The sequence below is a fragment of the Antechinus flavipes genome, chromosome 3 (genome assembly GCF_016432865.1).
Source record: "Antechinus flavipes isolate AdamAnt ecotype Samford, QLD, Australia chromosome 3, AdamAnt_v2, whole genome shotgun sequence".
Lineage (NCBI taxonomy): Eukaryota > Metazoa > Chordata > Mammalia > Dasyuromorphia > Dasyuridae > Antechinus > Antechinus flavipes.
In genome coordinates this window covers 148,665,741-148,683,670 of record NC_067400.1, presented here as the reverse complement: position 1 = coordinate 148,683,670, position 17,930 = coordinate 148,665,741, and the positions used below count along the sequence as shown (strand labels likewise).

Genomic DNA, 17,930 nt, shown 5'->3' with positions numbered 1-17,930 from the left:
GAACACAATCACAAAACACTTTTCGCATGAAGACAGATTTAAATAATTAATTGCTCATATGCAGGCCGATCCAATATAATAAAGTAACAATTCTACTTAAATTAATTTATTCAGTACATACCAATAGAGTTAAACAAATAATAATAAAATCCATAAAGGGGAAAGGTAAAAAAATAAAATAAAAGAATCAATGAAAAATGGGAAGGAAAGCAGTCTTATGGTACAAAATCTCTAAATATACTTCAAAGTGATAATTGTCAAAGCAATCTGGATAATAAAGAGTACTTGATCAATGGAATAGATTTGGTACTTAATATTCAAAAGGAAATGACCACATCACCTAGTGTTTGATAAACCCAAAGATTTAAGATATTGAAGCAAGAATTCACTATTTGACAAAAACTTCTGTGAAAACTGTAAAGCAGTCTGGCAAAAACTAAGCATAAATAAACATCCCATACCATATACCAAGATAGATTCAAAATGCATACGTGATTTAGATATAAAGGGTGACAGCATAAGCAATTAGGGTGAGTATGAAAAAAAATTACTTATGTATAGATAAGAAAAGAATTCACAACCCAAAAAATAAGAGAGAGGATCACAAGATGCAAAATGGATAAAAAGTTTTCATATAAACAAAATCAATGCAGCCAAGTTTAGAAGGAAAGCAAAAAAACTGGGGAGAAATTTTCCAGCAAGTTTCTCTAAAAAGGCCTCACTTATAAACTATATAGAAAACTGAGTTAAATTTATAATATGCACCACTCCCCAGTTGATAAATGGTCAAAGGATATGAACAAACAGTTCTCAGAAGAAATCAAAGTAATATATAATTATAGTAATGTGAAAAAATGCTCTAAATTACTAATAGAGAAATGCAAATTAAAACAACTCACAGATTCATCCCATCAGATTGGTTAACATGACAAGAAAGGAAAATAAGTTGCTGGAGGGGATGTGAAAAAATAGGCATGTTATTGAACTATTGGTGGAGTTGTAAAATGGCCCAACCATTCTGGAGAGCAGTTTGAAACTATGTGCAAAGAGGTATAGAATTGTGGATACCCTTTGACTTAACAATATTACTATCAGGTCTATACTTCAAAAGAACAAAGAAAAAGAAAAAGGACGTATGTGTACAAAAATACAGCAGATTTTTCATGGTGGCAACGAATTGGAAATCAGGGGAATGTTTATTAACTGAGAATGGCCAAACATGTTATCATATGTGATTACAATACAGTTCTATTTGTGCTATAAGAAATGATGAAGGGAATGGTTTCAGAAAATCATAGGAAATGTTATATGAGATGATGACATATGAAGTGAACAAAACTAGAAGTACACTGAGCACAATAATAGTAATATTCTAACAAGAATCAACCACAAAAGACTTAGCTACTCTGATTCATACAAGAATCCATGACAATTTCAAAGGACTTGTGATAAAAATGATATGCACTCTCTAGAGAGAACTGAAGAACTTTGAGTGAAGATTAAAGAATAATTTTTTCACTTTATTTTTCTTAATTTATTATTAATAATATTATATATATATATATAATGTAGAAATATGTTTTACATGACTTCATATTTATGATGAGTATTGTATTTCTTGCCTTCTCCAGTGAGGGGATGGGTGGAGGAAGAGAATTTAGAAATAAAAATAAAAATACATTTTTTTTAAATACAGAAGGGAAATATGATCCAAGAGAAAAGATAGTGTCATAAGCTACAGTGATCAAGAAAGATGAAGACTGAGAAAAGGCCATCAAATCTTGCAATTAAAAGATCATTAGTCACTTTAGAGAAAGAATTTTTGTTGAATTTTTAGATTGGAAGTCAGAAAAGAGTAGGAGCCATCTACTGCAAACAGTCTTCTAAGGAATTTAGCCACAAAATGAAGGAATAGAAAAATAACTAGAAGGTGTGGATGGATCAATTAAAGATATGGGCATGTTTAAAGGAAGCAAAAGAAGCATGATTTAAAATGAATGAGAGCAGAGATGATAATATAGAGAAATCTGCTAGAGAAGACAGAATGAATGGGATCTTTTGTGCATATAGAGAGAGGGGTTTGCTTTGGCAGGGAAAAGACTCCTTTCTTCATGTGAAATAGAGGTATGAAGTGGTAAAAGAACAAATACTGGTAAAAAGTATCTGAATAATATGAGATGAGGGAAAAGGGAAAAGAGAGCTCTCTGTAAATGGTTTCTTTTTTTTTTTTCTTTTGAAATATGCGGCAAGATTCCCAGCCTAGAAGGTGGGGAAGAAGAAGCTATGGGAAGAGAGAAGAAAAAGTTTAGAAAAGTTGTTGTGATGAGGACGATGGTGAATCAATTAGGCAAATGTATGTATATATATATATATATATGGAAATATATATAATTTCAAGTGACTATATCTGTTTTCACATATATGGAAATATATATAATTTCAAGTGACTATATCTGTTTTCACATATATGGAAATATATATAATTTCAAGTGACTATATCTGTTTTCACATCTGACCAGAATAAAACAAGATTTTCTTTTTGACCCAAAGACTATCCAGACAAGACACAAAACCATATGGACCTACTCTGCTATCGCCCACTTGTCAAAACAAAGAAAAATATTATCACTAGAAAAATTGAGGAATTTAATATCACAGAATCAGAGAGATCTGAATTCAAATCCTGCCTTAAACACTTAGCTATGTGAATCTGGGCAATTCATTTAAGCTCTTTTAGGCTGTTTTCTCATCCTTAAAATGAGGATAATCATTTTTATCTACTTCAAAAGTTTATTGTGATGATCAAATGAAATAACATATGTAAAGTACTTTTGCAAACCTTAGAGCACTAAGTAAATGCTAACTCTCATTATTCTTTGGATGATGAATGAGTGAGGAAAAAAGAAAGGTAGAAAAGAGAAGTGGAGAGGGCACAGCAAAGAAAGGAAAGGAACTAGAGGAGGCAAAAAGCAAAAGATAGAGGGGATTTCCAGATTCCTTCTTCATGTAGCAATCTCACCCCCATCAAACCTTGATTCTGGTCTTAGCCTTCCGCCCTTCTCACACTTTTATACTTCTGAGTGTCACATTGTCAAGCAGCTATCCAGTTCCCAGGAGTTGACCTGGTCAGTCTGTATTGCTACTGTTATTAATGGGTGAGAGGAATCCTTCAAAATAGTCTAATCCTGTGGTTCTGAGAAGGGCAGGGCCGATCCTATCTCCCTGTACTCCTTCCCTAACCAGCAGCCTGTTTTCCTGATTTGAAAGTGAGATCAGAAAGAAATGTAGTGGCTGTAACTGGGGTAACACCGGTAGTACTCCCAAGTTGGAATAGGAAGCAAGTTTTTCTGTGGAAGTGGGTAAAGGATTAAGGAATTTACAATCCACCACAGAATAATCAGGATGGCCTGGCTGGGATTTTTCTAGGCCTACATTGTTTCTGGGAATATAGATCTTGCAGAGCGTTCTGTATTGTACGGTACACAAAGAGAATGTCAATTAATGTTTCTGGCTGATTTCTAGCTGCCTCACCTTCCTGAATAATTAGCTTAAGGGAAATATATCATTCAAAGGTGACAGAGAAAAGTAATAGTTCTGAAAGTTTAGGAATGAGCCTGAGATCTAAGTTTAAACAAAAATTAGGGCAAAACCATTGACTCCATCTTGAAAGAATAAAAAAGCAATTAAGTTTGCACACTGTTAAACATTTTCATTCTTCATGCACAATTGAGAAGTATCAAAGCTGTGATCCTTGGCAATGAACTGGACACAGAATCACTTCCCAAATAGTACATATCAGGGGCACTAATGGGAAAGGGAAAAGGAGGGGAGAAGGAACAACTATTCAGTAAGAACCTACTGTGTGTCAGGTATTGTGCTAAAAACTTTACAAATATTTCATTTGATCCTCCAGGCTCTGGGACATAGGTGTGCTGTTATTATCTCTATTGTACTGTGGAGCAAATGAAAGCAGATGGAAAAAGGTTGAGTGATTTGCCCAGAATTACACTGCTAAGTGTCTGAGACTGAATTCGAATTCCGATTTTCCTGACTCCAGAACTCTACTCAACCACCTAGTTGCTTCTAAGGAATGAGAAGAATAGTCCCTGTGTAAAAGATGTGATTGAAAGAAATATCCGGGTTCAGATAATGAGAGTTTCATAATCCTTCTAACCCTATGTAGTATGAGTGGTATGAGGCAGTTCACAAAAGTAGATGACTGGTTAAAATGAAATATTTAAAACATGCTATTTAATGAATGCAAAGTAAAGCAGCTTTATATTGTATTAAATTAGATTTGATTATTGGCATAATTAGATTGGCACAAATGAACTAAAGTACACTTGCTCACCAGGCAAGAACTAGCCTCAGAAGCAGGAAGACCTAGATGTAGGTCTCATTTCTGCCACATATTATGTAATACTGAGCATTATTCTTTAGCTCTCCCTTATGCTCCAGCCAATTCTCTAAAGACTCATAAGTTACAGAGTGACTATTGATGTCATCTGGGAGAAGGAATTTCCTCACTGAAAACTCCTTTATCAGTGAAATCATGGGACTGGATTAAAGATACTAATTCACCTATAATTGGTCTAAATCAGGGTTTCTTAAACATTTTCCTCTCGTGACCCCTTTTTGACCATGAAATTTTTTATGTGACCCCGGACATATAAAATACAAGTCAAACAATTATGGATAATAAATCATAATTTTGTGACCCTCACATTCAATTATGAAACCCCATATGAATCTGTGAATCACAGTTTAAGAAGCAGGACCCTAGATAACTGGTAAAGTCCTTTGTAGTTCCAAAACTGGAATCCCTTGATCCTATTTATTAACGTGAATTTTCTTTCAGGCTACCAATCTTGCATTCAGTTTCAAATTCAGCATCATTCCATATTTACTAGCTTGAATTCTGTTGAAGAAACCCAGAATAATCTTTTAAATATGTTAATTCATTGCTGATTTTTCCTTCTTCTCTTAAAAGGTGAGTCAGACATGAGAATATATATCTTAACCGTGCTGTATACTTCAACCCCTTTTCTTACTACAAATATGAACAAAGGCTTTTATGTCTTTTGATGATTTTTTTCTTCCAGAAACTTCTTTTCATTTTGTTGAAAGAAATAAATCTCTAGCAACCTCAACTCCCAATTATTTGCTTATGGTATTTTGCAAAAGCTGATTTTGTGGTGGTTGTTTGGAGACAGAATTACATTCTAACAATATCCTATCTATCCAAATATATGCCAAAGGCAAATCTCTTAAAAGAATAATTTGTAAACTCAACCTTTCTCAAGCTCTCCTGGGACACGACAAATCTCCATTCCATGAACAAACAGAAAACACCCTGCAATTTGTATTTTCCTAGCACCCCTGGTTCTCACCAAGGGGAGTTCACCTAGCTGGGTCTATCACCACCATAGAAATGGAACAATGGCCAAGGAGCCTTATATTCTTTACAAAATAAATATTACCACCTTTTTCCTAAATATGAAAAAATGAGCTTAAAGTAAATGTCTATGAACACATATGAAAAAATGGGAATGGAAGATAATAGCAAGAGGTCTATAAGTATTGAGAATAATAGAGTACAATGCATATTTTCCAAGTACCTAAGGCTATATTTCTACATAGAAGGAAACAACTTGAATATTTGTCACTATCTGCTTGCTCTGACCAGTATAGGCACCAGTCATAGATGGTGGAAGATGGAAAGAGCACTGACTCTGGAGTCAGCAGGCATGAGTTCAAATCTTGCCACTGATACTAGCTTTTGTTTTTAAGCAAATCATTGCGCTTCTCTGGGCCTTTGTTTCCCCATCAATTAAGTCAATGAAGATCCCTTCCTTCTAAGCCTAGATCTATGGTCTTATTAAATGTCTCAAATGCACAAATTCCATAAAAATATTTTGTGGGAAAGTATGAGATAACAGATAGAGGATAGTCATGGAATTAGGAAGGTCTGGATTCAAATAACACCTGTGACTCATATACAAGCTGGGTGATCACTAAATCCAGTGCTCTACCCCAAAGCTTCTGAAACTGTGGTTGCAATTCCAAATGGGATCACATAACTGAATATGGGAAGGTGTAAAATTATGATTTGCTGTCACTAAATGTTTGCTTTTTATACCCATTTTATATATCTGTATACCCCAAGATCATATAAAATTCCTTAGGCAAAAAAGGGTTACAAGTGGAAAATGTTTAAGAAGCTCTGCTCTAGATTACTAAGACCATAAAATGCAGAGCAGATATCAATCTGTACTGGTAGAAAATTTGAATGAGATTCCAGATCAATTATCACCTTTTCATAAAAAATGTATTCATTTAAGATCAAATTTTAGCATATAACAGCTTGTATAGTGGATAAACAGCATTCATTTTTAAAAAATATTCCTATCTAAACAAAGTGAAATTTCTGATAAATAGACATTTACAAAGCCTTCTATGACCCAATATATAAGATACTTAAATCTTGAATCAAATTTGTGAATGTTTGAGAGCCCATGTTACATATAATTACTCAAAGTATACTACTTATATTTAATCATTTTTGCATGCAGTATCTCTCTCAAAGACTACCTGGTACTCTTTCTCTCACTAACTGAATTTATTTTGTAACTGTATTTCTACTTATCTCTTTTGTATCTATACACTTATACATGTATATGTTCTCTCCCCTAATAGAATGCAAATAAATATTGCTTCAATTTTTTAAATTGTTTCCATATCATTTATCAGAATACCTGGAAAATGAGGAGATAATTAATAAGTCTTGTTTACTGATTGAATGTTTACATGCAAAATGATGAGGTCTTTAAGAATATTTACCATTTTCAATAATTCCCTAACTCTATTTTGGGTATATCAATATAGTATTGTTTTGATGAGGAAAAAATTAATCTCAGAACTATTATAAGGGCAGGTATGCTACAGGAGATTCTGGCACTAGCTCAGGTGACAGAACATTTACATTATCTAGCTGGGTGAACCTGGCCTAGTCATTTAAAAATAAAATAAAGCACCTCTGTGGTTGTTTCATTGCTTTTCTTTTTCTTTAGAAGTTCTTCCTATCATTTCAATTCTTTAAGTAATATTCACTAAGTAATTCACTTCAAGAAAGAACTATTATAAAAATTCATGGATTATAAAGTCTTGAACTTATAACTAATTTTCTTTTTTAATGGCCAGAATTAACATACACTTGTACATTCTTTTCTTAATAATTATGATTAGTAACTTATCATGTGGTTGTATCCTTTGGGGATAAACATTACAATTATGAAAAAATTTTGCCTTCTCTAGTGATAGTTGAAGTAACTTTAATATCATCTCTAAACAGGTGTGTACTAGGAAATGTTGTAACAATTGACTCCTCCAAAATGCATGTAGGACACACCTTAAAGTTTAATTTGCATTATTAATGCATTTTCACTACTTTATTAAAGTTTTTATACCACAAAACAATAAGCCAAGCCCTCATTTATAATTTTGTTTATTTCTGAAGTATGTTTGCACTGGCCATTTAATAGTGTGAGCTGGTATGAAGAAGGTGCAGCATACCTCTGACTCCAAGTCAAATATAATTAATAATGAAAATCTGATACTTCCCCTAATCAACTATTTTTTGTAAGCTAATTTCAAAGTCAAATATGTTGTTTTGGAGTAATTTGCTATTTCTAGCTATCTTTTTGCTGTCATTCATTAATGTAATTGAGAATTAAATTTATCTTGAGTTATGCTAGGAGCAAGTAGGTAGTACAGAGCAATAGGCCTAGAGTCAGAAAGATCTGAGTTCAAATCTGATCTTAGGCATCTACTTGCTGGAAAATCCTGGCCAAGTCACTGAACTCTATTTGTCTCAGTTTCAGTTATAAAATGAACTGGAGAAGGAAATAGTAAAGCACTCCAGTATTTTTGCCAAGAAAACCCCAAATGGGGTCTCAAAGAGAAAGACATGACTGAAATAGAACAGCAACAACAACTGTCACAAATGGGACAATATGTTTAAATGATTAATCTAAAATAGATCTTGAGAGTAGTAATTAATAGATTGAGAGTAGTAATTGAAACTGGGAATTTTCAAAGCACTTACATCAGGGGCTAATTAAATGAGTGACCAATGTAATTCCAGACATGAATCTTAGTTTCTTTGTCTTTAAAATGAGGGAAATGAACCATGTGATCTTAGATTACTTCTAAACTTGTCCCTATCAATACTTCCTGACCAACTGTCACCAAATGGTGGGGAAGCCTATGAAGACCTGGAATCACTAGACCACTACTCCTGTTTTTAATCCTCCCTAGTAGCCATAATCTGGGAAAGTAAGTTTGGTAAGGATGGGGCACATCATCTACTGTCCCCTTCATCTGCTGTCCCCATCATCTGCTGTCCAACACTCTTCACCTGCTTCAGAGCAGGCAGGCTGAAAAAGCAAGGTATCCTGAAGAAGAGATGAGAATGGCATGGATCTGGCAAATCAAAATTGCAAAGGAAGACTCTGGGAATAGAATTTTCCTCAGACCACTGAGCTCTGCTTCTGGATTGACCCTCATAGCCTTAAGTAAGGGGAGAAATTGCTGTGGAAAGGAAGCCTACATTTCCTGCCTACACCAACTGCCTCTGAGGGACAAGTAAAGCCAATACCCAATCTCCAAACCATCAGGCCTGCTTGCCTAAGGCCCACAGTCATGATTCCAGGAAACAAGCCCTGTGGAGCTGCAGCCTGGCTAATGGTTCTTTGGATGCTGGAGCCACAGTGACTAAAGATACACAGAAAGTATTTCTTGTCACCACAGTCCTCGGCCCTATGAAATAATTCAACATCAGAAAGTGTCCTTTTTTGCTTTGCTGCTACACAGTCAGGAATACTAGATCTTTCTATTTTATACATGAAACCATGTCATATATGCATGTTGCCTCCTGTATTACAATGTAAACTCCCTGAGAGCAGGAATTGCCACACTTTTCCTATTTACATCAGCACAGTGCTTTGCACAGAATATTTAATAGATACTCTTCTTAAACTGTGGTTTACAACCCCATATGGGATCTTGTAACTGAATGTGAGGGAATGTGTGAAATTATGATTATCAGTAAATGTTTGATTTGTATACCTACTACATATACCTATACACTTAGGGTCATGAAAAAATTTCTTGGACAAAAAGAGGTCATAAATGGAAAAAAAATTAAAAAACCTTACTTTATCATTCCTTCCAATTCAAAAATTCTATGGTTCTACTTGCTTATCATATTTTAGGGCAAGTATCATTTCTCCCTATTTCATTGTTGCTGCCACCTTTATGTATGTAATATTCTAGAAGACGACATCTCCAAACCACAGAATCTTGGGAAAACTCTCTGAAGACATCAAATCAATTGAAACCTGAACAATAACCTCCCTACATCCTACTTGCAAGTAGTAACAACTGTTTCTATTTTGGCCAGAAACTCTAAGGGTGTTCCTTTCCCACACTGATTCTTTTATGAAGGCAAACTAGGTCTTCTTTTGCCTCAGTTCTTACCTAGACTTTAATTACTAAATATGTGCTGCTTCAGACAAATTGAGATCTAGGAAAAATCTCAGCTTAAAAAGGCCAAAGTTTCCAATTGTACCCAGGACCATCATAAATAATCCTGATCTACCTTTTGCCATTGTCTTCTGAAGACTCTGGAGGAGAGACTGACTCTATACAGCTTTGCCTCACTTAAATCCAATTCAATGGAGCCAAAACACCACTCCCTGTCTTTAGTCCTCTTCAAGAACAATAACAGCAAGTGTTCATCTAGCATTTGCTTGAACATTCCACTGAAAGGGAAGTTCCTACCTCCTAAGAGAGTTTATTTTATTTTGGGAGGGAAAGATGTCCTTAGTTGGAGATCTAAATTATTGTTCTGCAATTTCAAATCTTTGCTCTTTAAGGTCAATAGAATAATTTCAATCCTTCCCCCATAGATATTTGATAATAATTATCATGCTCTCCTTCTCTTCTCCTTTAGGATAAATATCTCTAGTTCCTTCAATTGATTCTTTAATTCTTTCACTACTTTGGTTATTCTACATGTTAACTCACAAATATCCAAATAAGACTTGCACAAGTGAAGAATTTAACATTTATTTCCATTGATTTTTATATTATATTTCACTCAATATTGTAGTCTATCAATATTTGAAAATCATGCTATCTATACCTTTATCTGATTGATTTTAAAAAGGGAAGAGACCTATCTGAAAGTTACTAAAAGAAGAAGAATATTCCAAACAACATGAACACAATTTCAATTAGGATTTCAAAAAGAGATGAAGCAATAGTTACAATGAGTTTTTTTTAATATTTTATCAATGAAATTAGAAAGCTCGAAGTAAAAAAATGGAAAAGTTATAGAGTTATAGAAGAAAGAATTGGAAATTGAATTAATTTGACTTAAACGATTCAAACCTTTGCTCAAGCAATAAACTCCCTGAAAATTAGAATAAACCATGTAGAAGCTAATGATTTAATAAGGACATAAAAACAAAGACAAAAAGAAAAAATAGAAGATAATCTAAATATAACAAAAACAAAAATGACCTTGAAAACAGATTGAGGGGAAAAAATTTAAGAAGAAAAAGAAATAGACATCATATTTCAAGAAATCAGCTACCCAGATTTCTTAAATGTGAAACTAGAATCTATTGGTTGCTTCCTTAAGAAATCCCAAAATAAAACCTTCCAATAATATGATAACCAAAATCCAGAGTTTCTAGATCAAAGAAAAAAAGAGTGCAAACAGCCAGAAAGAAAAAATTAAAGTATTAAGAAGTCACAATTAGAATCACATGATTTAGGACCCACCATGATTTTCTCATTGGGTGAAACAAGTCCTAGGTTCAATATCAGATGAACCTGTGATAGACAGTTAGTTGGCACAGAAGATAGAGCACTAAACTTGGAATTAGGAAGACTCATTGTTGTAAATTCAAATCTGGCTTCAGACACTTAGTAGTTATATGACCCTGGGTGAGTTATTTAACCGTGTCTGCCTCAGGATCCTCAATTGTAAAATGAGCTGAAGAAGGAAATGGCAAACCATTTAAATATCTTTGTCAAGAAAACCATAAGTGGGGTCACAAAAACAATACTGAAATGACTGAACAACAACAACAACAAATATAAAGAAGTGTAGAGCTTGAAATACATTATTCCAGAAGACAAAGAATATAGGCTTACAGTCAAAAATAACTCATCCAACAAAAGTGAGTCTAATCCTATCAGGTGGCAGGGAGGGGAATGGATCTTCAATGAAATAGAAGACTCTCAAACACTTTTCTTGAAAAGATCAGACTTTCAAAGAAACTTTGAAGTAGAAATATAGAAATTAAAAGAAACATAAAAAGTTAAACATGAATGAATGGTGATAACAGACAAAAGGAGGATAAACTGCTTATATTCTAATATGGGAAGATGACACATGTGTCTCCTCAGAACCCTACTATAGAAGGAGTCTAGTTAGACAAGACTTGGAAGTGTTGTTTTTATGTCTCAATGAACTTAAAAAAAACAATTGAAAGGGAAGGAAAGAGGATTACATTGAGAAAGGAGGTATGATTCGGGAAAGTTTATTGATGTCAATTAATTACTTCCTGGAATAGTTTTCAGAAAGAAAGAAAGAGAGAAAGAAAGAATGAAAGAAAGAACGAAAGAAAGAACGAACAAAAGAAAGAAAGAAAGAAAGAAAGAAAAGAAAGAAAGAAAGAAAGAAAGAAAAAGAAAGAAAGAAAGAAAGAAAGAAAGAAAGAAAGAAAAAAGAAAGAAAGAAAGAAGAAAGAAAGAAAGAAAAAGAAAGAAAGAAAGAAAAACAACAGAAGACTTTCAGGAATGTGGTTTGGACTACTAATTGATAGTGGGCATAATGTAATTTGTTTCAACACTTTGGAATGGATGAATCATATTCAGAGGTATCTGTTATTATAAGATTTAGGAAGGAAATTTTGTTGACTTTTTGGGGGACATTGTGGTTTGGTTGGAGTTTTTTTGTTTTTGGCAAAGAGAAGGAAGTTAATTTCAAACAGCCTAAAGGAAAGAATTGAGAAATATTTTTCAAGGCACTGAGTATTATTGATGTGGATATATTGGAATGATAAGGCAGAAGGATAGTGCATAATAAAAGGAAGGAAGCAAAATGAAAGAAAAAATAAAATCGCATAGTGAAATATCAAAATTCAAAAATTTACTCATATCAAAATTCTTCAATAAAAAAAAGAATCCAAAAATTAATGTAAAGGACAGATCTTCTCCAGTACAGGGTGGAATTGAAGAATAAAAACCATTAACTTAAATATAAACAGTCTGATAATAAAGCCATATTTTTTTTTTTTTTGTATTTTTACCTCTACTATCTCAGCTCTATTATCTTCAGGCATTATGCAGGACATTAGGAAGTCAACTTCTTTGCAGTCAGGAATACCCTGGGCCAACTATTATATTGCTAGACAACTCTTTTAAAATGTTGCTGATCTTTATGGGTATTAGATTCAACAGGAGTTCCCTAGAGCCAAGAAAATACAGATTTGGACACTGTTCCTAAAGTTGTTTTGGGTAGCTTATCTATGTTAATGTGCAAATAGAAGAGTACTATTAAGATGGAAAATAATCACTTTCTTTCCTCCTTTATCCCTAGGACCTCCTCAAGTCTAGGTAAATTATAGAACCTTGTAATGCTATTGTTACCTAACCTTGCTTCCATCCATGAGAGAAATGAGAAAGCAGACAATAGCATATTTTATACTATTCTGGAGACAGTGCACTATAGTCTCCACTTTTTCTCTGTGTCTGAAGATGGAAAGATATGACATAATGGAAAGGACACTGGATTGAGAGTCAAAGGTACCTAATCTATATAATGCTACTACCTGGTTATGTCAGTTTGGACAAGTCATTTAACTTTTCTAACTTATTTTTTTTTTTTTCCTTTGTGAAATGACAGGATCGGCAGAAGTGGCTCAGTATAGAGTCTAGAAAGCTGGCATTAGAGTCAAGAATTCCTGAGTTCAAGATGAGAATCTGTGACACATACTGGCTTTATGCTCTCATGGACAACATTTGAATTCTTGGTGTCTTAGACAATTCTGTAAGCCTCTAAGTCTTAGATTCTCTGGCTTTCTCTTCCTCTTCTATAACCACCTTCCCAAACTGGAGAAAATTTCATCCTGTTGCACTATTCTCCTGACTGATGACTTCCTTTCCAGAGTTGCTAATTCAGGAAAAGCTCCTACTGGGTTTTACTTCATTTCCAACTATCCAACCCTCTCTTCCTCACTAGCTGCTTTGCCTCTTTGAAATTCTTTTTTCCTTATCATCCTTCTCCTAATTTCATCACCCACTTCTGGAATCATAAATTAAATTCAAATCAATTCTCTCATTGTTCCTAGATAGGATGTGTCAACTTACTCCACTATGGCTCCCCTTTTTCAATTAGAATATAAGTTCCTTTTGATTAGAGATTATATCCTTTTTTTTTCTTTTGTAATACTTATTACAGTGCCTGACACATAGAAAGCTCTTAGCAAATGCTTTTCCATTAATTTCTTTCTTCATTTATAAGTTTTAGAGAGGATGCTAATTTGCTTTGGTAAAGGAAATTCCTCTCCAGGAGACCCCTTCACCTATGATATTAAAGTTCTCTTCAAACATCATCACTAAATGTTAAAAGACCCAGAGGAAGTCTTCCAGTATGTTGAGTAGATCCTTTCTGAAAAAATTACAAAAGGACATGAACAAGAATTATACAAAATGAGAAATTGTGGATCCATCAAAATATTAAAATATTCTCTTGATGTTGCTTTATGGGCCAAAGTCAGAGAACACTATCTCAGAATAATGTGTCTCACAGAGAAATGGAATGAGTAGTGATTGTAAATAGGTGTCAGCATTCTATCAATAATGAATTATTCATGATAAATCATGAGATATAATATGTGAACAAATGAAGCATTTATTAATATGTGTCAAGCTCTTTTCTAAGGACTGAAGATACAAGTAGAAAAGTAAGAGTCCCTCTTCTTTTAATATTCACAATTTTAATTGAGGAAATAATAGTCAATAAACATTTGTTAATGTGTAAATGGGACACTATGCTAAATTCTAGGAATACAAAAAAAAAGCAAGAGAGAATCCTTGTTTTGAGGAATTTCAGTGTCTTGAGGAGAATCAATATGTAAACAATTATGTAGAAACAAGATACATAAAGGATAACAGATAACCAAATGATTACATAAATGTGTGTATATATAGACACACATATACATATACATACATACATAGCATTTAGTAGTATCAGAAAAAGCTTATTCCAAAAAGAAGAATTTTAGCTGTATGTATGACTAAAAAAATGAAGTGTGTAAGATATATGGAAAGAGTAAGGGATTAACAGGTCATAGCCTACGTGCTACACCAGTATCCATAATATATTAAGAGAATCAGAGGAAAATCTGTAGCATTATAGAGAGAATCTCTATAATGGACTTTTGGGAAAATATGGACAAGAATTTCACAAGATCAGAAGGCATGGATGGTTTGTAATTTACAGCTGTAACCACATCAATGAAATCACAGATCCATAGAAAATTCCTTGGGATATGACTGTTCATAAAGTAGTTCCAGGCCATTGTTTTGCTTCATTCCCCCCCACCCCACCCCCGCCTCGGACTATAACTTAACAGTATATTGATTCTTCCTGCTTTTTCTGTCTCTGAAGTTTAGGCATTTCCATGCTCATAAATACCTTCATTAGAGTGAAGGAACAGGGAAAGGAAGAACAGTTATCCCCTCTGAAGGGCGATACAACTGATACTTAAAGGTATAGGGGTTACCTATGGATTTTACACACCTGTTCTTCTATTCCATCCATCAAAATTCTGGAATAGCAATTCACCAGACTATGTATATAATAGACATTTAATAAATGCAACTGAGTCCTTGAGTTTGTTGAACAGTTTTCAGATTTTTAGAATTCCTTGCACCTTTTGCGTAAGAACTACATAGATAATTTCTAAATTTTATTAATAGTTTAAAATAAATGTTATAGAATAATTTTGAATTTGTATAATGTATAATTATATAAATTGGTATAATTTAGTAATTTTATTAATTAATATGTAGTGCTTCATTTCACACAAAGTTAAGTAACTATTTTGTTGTACCAAAGTAATCTATAGGTATCAGATATTTGAAGCAATTTCAAAGAAAAGCTTTGAAAGAAACCAACAGTGTGATATGTGGGGTTAATGAGAACTAATATCATATAGTGTTTCTATTATATCTCTGAACTGAAAGCCAAACAGGAGATATGCATTTGATCTCCATGTACTGCCTTAATTTGCCATATGGTTTTGAGCAAGTCACTTAAATCCTTTAGAGAAGTTTCCTTATCTGTAAAATGATGAAGTTGGACTAGATAAATCTTGAACATTCTTCCTAACTCTAAAACTCCATCACTTATGATCTGTACTAAAATCCCAGCATAAACATTTAACACTAGTATACAAAAACCCCAACAGAAGAAAATGGAATGAGTTAGATTCCATCTTTGCTTTCTCAGTGTTCCTTTGTGTATCTGCCCACACAAATGAGAAGAAATATGTTAAAGGCCTCTCTGGGTGATTACTGATACCTGAATTGGAATGGACAAACATCAATCTGGAATTGAAAGTCTGAAACTGGATGATTCAATTATAGAAGGAGTAAGTGACCAAGTCCTTGTGGCAGTTACCTATTTGCTCTCACTGCTACACTGATATAGATTCTTTTAAGAAATACAGAACAAAACATTCACCCTGATAAACAAGAGCGAGTATGGGTACTTCAGTAACAACCTCAGACAGATCAGTAGGATGCACTTGCTGTTGCTTGACAACAATTCCTACACCGATATGTTCTGTCCAATTTATTTACATCAGACTTCTCTTCCTTTTGAAATAAACTGTTGACATCTTTTTTGTGTTACCTGCTTTAATGCATATTGATGATATGGTTCATACTTGGGACCATTAGTTGTCAAATCTATAAACAAACAGTTACCTTAATTTTATCAGTATTTGGTGAAGGTAGTCAGGTTTAGGATGTCTCAGAATTGTATCAAGATATTAATGACTATAATCGAAGATTCTCAGGAAAACCCAGATCGATTGTGGAAAGAATTATGGATCTGCCCACTTTACTGAGACATACATTCAGGGAAATGTTTTTAGTACAGAACCTTTTCTGAATGTTCCACATTGAAATATTATTTTGTTTAGTGGGGGCTTTTTTCTATCTGATATCAACCTTGGATTTTGTTTCTGAAACCTTGTATGGAATTCTAGGATTTCTAGATGATTTCTTTGTCATCTCTTTATTGCTTATATACATTTACCTCCATTGTGTATGGAGAAGTACTAACACAAAGGCTAAACAGATTAAATAAAATAATGTTGCTTGAACTTATGTGGAAAACCATTTAAGAGAGTCATAACAAAATACTTGAATATCATTTTGCAAGTTCAAAAACACCTTAGGAAATTTTTCTATCTGGAATTGTATCCAAAGTTGTAAAACTGAAGTTAGATTTATAACCATCTAAGCAATGTGTATTTGTTCAGTAACTAGCTGTATAAAATATCTTCTGAAAAAGTCACTATATGGGGAGGGGGGTTAAATGAAAATGAATATTTTTACAACTTGACTTTACCTATCCCTCAAAACTAACCAAACTGGTTGTGGATAAAGTTATTATTAAATATACAATTTATCTACTACCTTCCTATATGAAGTATAAATATTATAATAGATAATTTTCTTGCTGTAGTAAAATGTTATATAAAAATTTAAAAGTATCTTTTAGCATTTACTATGTTTTATGCATTTGCAACACTGTTTTGCTTTTCCATTCCAGCATAATTTCTTTTCAGCTAAAGTTTTTTCAGTTTTTCAGTTAAAGCTCTAACCTTGCATAGGACTCGTTTAGTTCATACATTGGCTTACATAAAACAATTTTTAATTCCAAATTTCATAGCCTAATGCAATGCCTTACAAATAGTAAGCACTCACTAAATCTTTGTTGGTTGAACAAAACATATGTTTCTTCTCAATGAAAACATTTATTATTAATAATTATAATTAAATTAATAACTTGATCTTTTCAAAGGATAATCAAATAATTTGAAAAGAGAAAACTGAATCCAGGAAGCTGAATGAAATGACTAAATGATTGTAGTTGGATCAATTCTACAGGAATAAAGGCAACTTTCACAAACCGATTATAAAACTTATAACTGAATTATAAACAATACTAATTACATGTTACCAGAAGAAAACCTTCTGATTCATTCAGTTCAAGCTTGGGATATATTATGGATTAGTGACATGACAGAGTGAATGAGAAGAATATTTCTTTTCCTGGGAGTTAACATGTAATCTTAAAATTCCTCAATTGATTTAACCTGGCACAGTTATTTAGCTTTGTCAGAATAACTGTATGCTGTGACAGCTAGTTCCTAATGAATCAGCAATGACAGATAATGAAAATTATTATCCTTATTGATGAATTTATTGAACTCTAACTATATGTAATACTGTCCTTGGCATCAAGAGGGAAATAATCAGAAAATCCTATTTCTCATTTTAATCCCCATTGCAATTAATTCAGAAACAAACATTAACTTGGTATTGACTCTAAAATGTCAACAATAATGGCCTTGTGTTAGTTTTTTCTGTGCTGGAGGACAATAATTGTTTCTGTCTAAGGCAGAAGAAAAGAGAAATAAAAAGTGACAAGCTGTACATATTATATTTAGGTAGGAAATATTTAGGGCAAAAGACCAGAATAGATTTTTGGAAGTGTTTTAATACAGTCTTCATTTCTATTTCTATAGGATAATTTTGGTATGAGTCTCTATAGA

At 33.2% G+C, this 17,930-nt stretch overlaps 1 protein-coding gene and 1 pseudogene across 3 annotated transcripts in view; one reads left to right on the top strand and one right to left on the bottom strand.

The window, feature by feature from the left end:
- The window catches only part of CLDN10 (claudin 10), a 202,932-nt gene that overhangs the window by 86,223 nt on the left and 98,779 nt on the right, over nt 1-17,930 (bottom strand). The window lies entirely within an intron of this gene.
- LOC127553351 (E3 ubiquitin-protein ligase RNF170-like) lies at nt 15,675-16,493 on the top strand (annotated as a pseudogene).